We start from the raw sequence: 6,087 nt of genomic DNA, 5'->3' as shown, positions 1-6,087 counted from the left end.
CCTTTTTTTTTCCTTTTTTTTTTTCCTTCAAAAATCATTCCTAGGAAAGGTATAATGAATTTTTGTGTTCAGAAAGCTACAAAAATCTGCCTGTGAAAACATGCTGTAACAAATGTCTTACCCTCGAAAGTGAATTCTTCAGATAGTATTTCCAGAGCAAAATCCAGAGTGTGAACACAAAATTTTCTTAGCACAGAATGTTTGTGCAGGAAAATCAGCTACATTTAAATATAATCTTATTTTGTTATGTTTCTATGATAAATAGAATACGCTGTCTTGTATTACATAAAAATACATCTGTGTCTATATACGCATATGTGCTTGCCTTTCTATATTTATATTTGCTACATATCACAAAGAAATAAGTCTTTGTGCACACTCATGATTATTTTTTTTCACAAAAGCATTTGAAATTCCCAAGAAAAGCACATGAAAGCAACAAGGAAAATAAAGAATACTAACCCTGGAGAAAAATTATTTGAGATGCATTTTGAATCTGCAAGGCTGCCAGATCACACTCACAAACATTACCCTCATGTCAAACAGGAACTGTTCAACATAAGAGCAGATGGGGAAAATACGAAAAGACAAGGTGACGGTGAAGTCTGCGCTGTCAGGTCTGCATCCTTCTCATGTTCCTCAAGAGGCGCTCTGTTCACCAGCTATGTGTTTAGGCAGCGGTCGATAGGGGGTTGTTGGCTGCTCCAGGGCTGTCCTGGGGAGAGGCATCTCCTGATGGATGCTGCATGTCTACAGCCAGAGGTTAAAAGTGCAGGAGAGTGTGAGATTCAAAGGATGCAGACAGAACTACTTGTTTTGAGTAAAAATGCTGTAACTGTGTTTTAGGGGTAAAGACAGACCAGGCTTCGCCCCTGCCAGTGCAATTAGTGGAGATGCTTCGTTAGCTTGACAAGCAGAAGGGTGTGGTGGGAATGCAAAAATCCTCATGGGAACATAGCCTTCCTGAATGCCTGGGAGGCATGCCACTGACTTTATCACAGGATGAATTTCGTCCCGTGAATTTGTATTCTCTTGATATGGATTGTGAATAGTAAGGATGGGAATGAAGTATATGTAACCACATACTGCCAAAAGGGGACACAATCCTATTAAAAGAAATCCACTTCTGGCAGAAGAATAGTTACTATGGAATTTAAAACAGGAAGTTGTGTAATTAACTGCACATTTAGAGCAATATTATGCTAAATATAATAAAAATACTGCATGCAATAAGTGGCCCCAATCCTCAGGATATGAATGTGTAGAAACTCAATTTACTCTAATGCCCCAGTGGAACAATGTAAGTTTATATTAACTTGAGTGATTGCTGTGTGCCCTACCCATGCAGAATTCACGGGACATAAACTTGTCCTGCTAGGCACAGGTTCACTCTCATCTGTCTTATGAAGGATACTTTATTTTTTACCTTTCTATAGGCTTTCCCCAGTGTTTAAGGTTTAAGGGCTGAAACAGGAGAACAACTCCAAAACAACTGGTAAAATAACCCTTGGAGAGAATAAGCACAACTGAAACTGTAGAGCATAAACGGTCTTCTAGCATCCCTTAAACTGTTTAAACTTAAACTCTGTGCATGGATATGTGTTTCCTTGCACTTCTTGTCCACACTGCCTCTGTACACAGGTTAGCAGGGTCTATCTGTTGTGCATGGATGTGATCAACATTTAATTTCTGTATGTTAAATGGTATCACTTGTGTGCTCAAAAGGTCTTTAAATGGAAACTGAACTATCTGGGGAGAACACCCCCAAATCTGTGCGCACTCGATTATGAAGAGTGTTGAGATATCACAGCCCCAGTGGAGCATTTGTGCAACATATTTTCCAGGACTGTTTTGATGGCAGGTGCATTAGGAGTATTTCTAGGGTTATGAATATGCATGTGTCTGTATTTGCAAACATTTGGAACTGCCATGTATATAAATCATCTTGCATTCATTTTGTGAGGATGAAAGTGTTCTCTAACAGAAAGGAAATTTCTCACCGAACTGTAGCTCTGAGCTGCCTAATATATTTTGCACAGTAAACAGAATTCTTTCACCCAGATTGCCAGTAAGCTGCCATGCTTGCTGTTTGCCTTAGGGAAGAATACTCAAGTAGCTGTAATAATAAAAAGTTATAATTGCTCTGTAAGGTATGAAACATTGTAGTGGTAAGGCTGGGCACTGAAAAGTTACAGAGAGGATGTGAAATAAGGAAATCTGAGAGGACTGCACAAAAAGGCACTGACATTCATAAAAGGGCAGGCTTAGCTGTTACTTGACTACAGTCTACACCCCTCTTTAGTTTCCATGTGAAAGAATACTATTAAGAAAGATCCTGCAGAACAGTTAATTTGTTTGTTATTTAAGCCCTCCCCTTCCCTATGCAAGCCCACACATGCTAAGTGTTTGAATAGGGGCCAAAACTCTAACCCAGGCATCCCTCCCTGGGAAGCAACGGATGGTCAGGAAGCTATGCTCAAAGGGCAACAAACCTTGGGTCCTGCCTTCTCCCCTCCTCCGGCAGCTGGCCAGGATGCAGGCATCAGCCCTGCCTCCAGTCACACCAGTGTGTGTGGCACAAGTATCAGGCTTCTGTTAATCCAGTTTGCAAGGGCTGAAATGCTGAGGGACAACCAAATGTTATAAGTTTGTTGAATGAGCATGAGGGGCCAGATATTTCGAGCTGCTGTGGGGAGCAGCAACCACCAGGCAGAGATGGGAGTCAGGGTTGAGTCATAGAAAGTGAATGGCCCTGGGGGATTTAAAGTCCTTTACTAGATATTGAAAGAATGTTAGCTAAAATAACGTATCAGAAGGGTGAGACGTAGCAAGGCTACAGTTCAAGTTACCTAAAAGGCCTTTAAAAGGCAGGAAGAGGGTACTCTGCCTTTTGTGAATAGCAGCATGCAGAGCCAATTGTCAGCAGTCATGGCAGACAGAGCATGAACTTCAGCAAGAGAGGTTTCTGTCCTGTGTAAAGTATCCTGTTCTCTAGGAGTGAAATGACTAGGACAAACGTAAAATCAATGATGATTTTCAGAAATCTCTAACCAAATTCTTTGGGGATAGGGAGTGGGAGAAAGAGGGACTAAAAAATAAACCAATCTTAGTTATCTTTTTCTTAAAACTGGCTGTGACTGAAATTGGAAACCCAGACAAACCATCACAAGGAAATTACTGTGATGTTTCCATTTGCAACAGAAGGTAGAAGCCTTATAGGGGTAGGATCGTGTGCATGCAATTTCCAGCCTATTCTGCGTTCTCAAGATAGAATCTGGCTGCACATCAGAAAAGCAGTCAAGCTGTACAAGAAAACCTTTTAGATTTCACTGAGCACTGTATACTGTTGCATTCAGTGCCCTGGATAGAGGTTTTATTAGAGCTACATATTTAGTGAAACAAAGTTTGTCTCACCTCTTGTCTTTTGCTGTGATTGTAGTGGAAAAGGCAATGGGCAGCCAGCAGAAGCTCTGCCTTTCTGTGCTCCTGGGGACTTGCCCTTCTCCTGGAACCCCAAATTCCATCTGGTAAGGACCAAGTCTGAGCAGGAAACTGTGAATTCATCTCTGAAAGCCCTTTCACTGTATTTCTTGTGCTTCTCTGACTCCTGATGTAGTTCATGTATTCACAAGAATACTGTCTGTAAAGTAGAAAATGGGTAAGCTTCACTTAGTTAATCACTCCAACTTCTACAGTCACTAGTGAGTGAAGGGAAAATTAAAAGTTACCTAGCTGCGTATTAAAAGGGATGAGTTACACCGGCAGCCTGCTTTGGCTCTGTTTTTGGCGAGACCCATCTGTTCTGAGGAAGCTGAGAACATTTCAAGTAAAAGCATTTGGAATCTCAAAAACTCCTTTACACTTTTAGGGCAAAATGTCAGATCTTGCTTCAACAGATCTCTGTCCCTAGAGTCAGAACTTGAGTCTACCTAAAGGACATTAGTCATCTCATACCAAATGTCCATAACAAATGTCAGCAATTTTGACCCAAAACAATTTATTAGATGCAATTGGATCCAGGTGGAATGGGCAGATCACCTGTGATTTCCCTTTCCCATTACTTTTTGCTTGTTGAATCTCTTTTAGGGAAAAAAAAAACCAACAACCAAAATGTTTCATACCTAAACAAACCTTCAGCTGCAGCTGCTAGTTAGATTTGGGAATGGATTATAAAAATGTGATATGGTCCCCATTTCATTTGATGGTGCCTAAAAACTATTCCAAGAGGTGTAGGTTTGTGTTCTGATGTTACATTAATATGATTTATTGTGTTATATTTCTAATGGCAATTGGATTTTGCATGCCATTTAAGAAATAAGATACTCTAATCAGAACCTGGTAGTCTCAACACTCATGGCAGTATGCCAAGAAGGAGTTTTGTCTGGTCTGTAAGAATAAGTTTGGTAGATGGTCCAACTTTTCCCATCAAGACATGTAAAGATTCTTAATTTTCTTCCTTGAGCAAAGAAGGGAGAAATCACTAGGCAAAAGTTGTAAATGAGGAAAAGGAAAAGCTTTATAAATAATGAAGGATGAGAAAATAGGAAATTACTAAATCTGTGTATCTGCCAGTCCCTCCAATATCTCAGAATGGCATCTGCTGGTCTTGCTTGAGCTGGCTCCGAGGTGACATTGTTGAGAGCTACAGTAGAACCATAGAATAGTTAGGCTTGGAAAGGACCTTAAGATCATCTAGTTCCAACCCCCCTGCCATGAGCAGGGACACCTCACACTAAACCATGTCACTGAAGACTCCATCCAACCTGGCCTTGAACACTGCCAGGGATGGAGCGTTCACGACTTCCCTGGGCAATCCATTCCAGTGCCTCACCACCCTAACAGTAAAGAACTTCTTCCTTATATCCAACTTAAACTTCCCCTGTTTAAGTCTGAACCTGAAGTAGTGAAGTAGTGAAGTTTTAGTGAAGCTGGTGAAGCTTTACTGCAGCTGGTGAAGCTTTACAGCAGCTGAGCCTTTAATATGAGAAATCACCTTTAACACGAGAAATCACCTTTAACACTAGCAGAAATTGAAACAGAACTAAAGCAACCGGAAAAGCTTTTGGTAATAACAGAAGGTGTAGGCAACATGTATGAGTCATTGCAGGGTGAATTAGAAGCTGAACTTACAGCTGATCCCCTGTAATTGTTTGTGTACCAGCTCCTCCTCTTCAAACACTAGGCATGTTTCTCTTTGAAAGATAAGCAATGTGCTTATTATTACTATCTGTCTTTTACCATGGGATAAAAGCTCGCACACTGGCAGTTAATGGGGGTCATTCTGATGTCTGTTCAGCTAGTCTCTTTTTACCCCTACTACCTGTTCATGTGTCTGTACCCACAATCCAGCCATATCCCTATGCTGAGCCTTCAAGATGTTCTAGTCTTGTATACTGTGAAGTTACAGTTCCCAGCCTGTTCTTCTCCCTCAGTTTATTCTCAATTAACTAATCCATTAACTGTGCATTAATGGAGTAGGGAAACCCTGGGGATGCTCATTAAAGTAGCCACTTTATAAACAGTGTCTCTCTAGGCACTTCAAGGCACTGACCATTTCCTAGGCAAATTTATTGCAGCTCTCCAGAGGATAGAAGCTAGAGCCTCTTGAATAGAGAAACTGCTTTCTGAACAAGCCAACAGGGTCCATGGCCTGGGAGAGAGCATTACATAGGAGCTGTGCTTTTGGCAGGCTTCATCCTCCAGCTTTCTGTTAAGTGATGCTGGCTGGCAGGGAAGCAGGATGAGAGTGAAGAGCACTCTCTGCTCCTACCACAAGCCAGTTTACAGCTTCTGTGAGTATGTCCGTAGCCCTTATTCCCCAGATGCAATCCCCTCACCACATGCTGCTCAAAAAAAGAAGAGGGGAAACAAGCTATAAGAGCAACTATTTCCCTGTGAATGAATGCCATTATTGAAACACAAGGCATTCCTCTTTTGCTGAGCAACGGCCAAATTCACAGTTCTCTGCAGGTAAAAATACGTCCCCAAAGAGGCTTTTACTAAATACGTCTTAGGTTAAAACAAAATTACATAATCCAAACATCAAAATATTGATTTCAAATAAGTCTTAAGTCTCGGGAACTTGTT

The 6,087-nt window shown here is 41.1% G+C and overlaps 1 long non-coding RNA gene across 1 annotated transcript; it reads right to left on the bottom strand.

Moving 5' to 3' along the window:
• Nucleotides 1–412: 412 nt before the first annotated feature.
• LOC133210171 (uncharacterized) lies at nucleotides 413–3,930 on the bottom strand. Its single transcript, XR_009724881.1, has 3 exons — nucleotides 3,729–3,930; nucleotides 3,415–3,640; nucleotides 413–750 (listed from the first exon to the last, which is right to left on the bottom strand). It is a non-coding gene; the product is annotated as an uncharacterized LOC133210171 (long non-coding RNA).
• Nucleotides 3,931–6,087: the final 2,157 nt, after the last annotated feature.

The sequence above is a fragment of the Neopsephotus bourkii genome, unplaced genomic scaffold (assembly GCF_033783945.1).
Source record: "Neopsephotus bourkii isolate Nb327-2 ecotype Australia unplaced genomic scaffold, CSIRO-AGI_Nbou_v1 NB_405, whole genome shotgun sequence".
NCBI classification, from domain to species: Eukaryota; Metazoa; Chordata; class Aves; order Psittaciformes; family Psittacidae; genus Neopsephotus; species Neopsephotus bourkii.
This window is presented reverse-complemented; position numbering and strand designations above follow the sequence as displayed.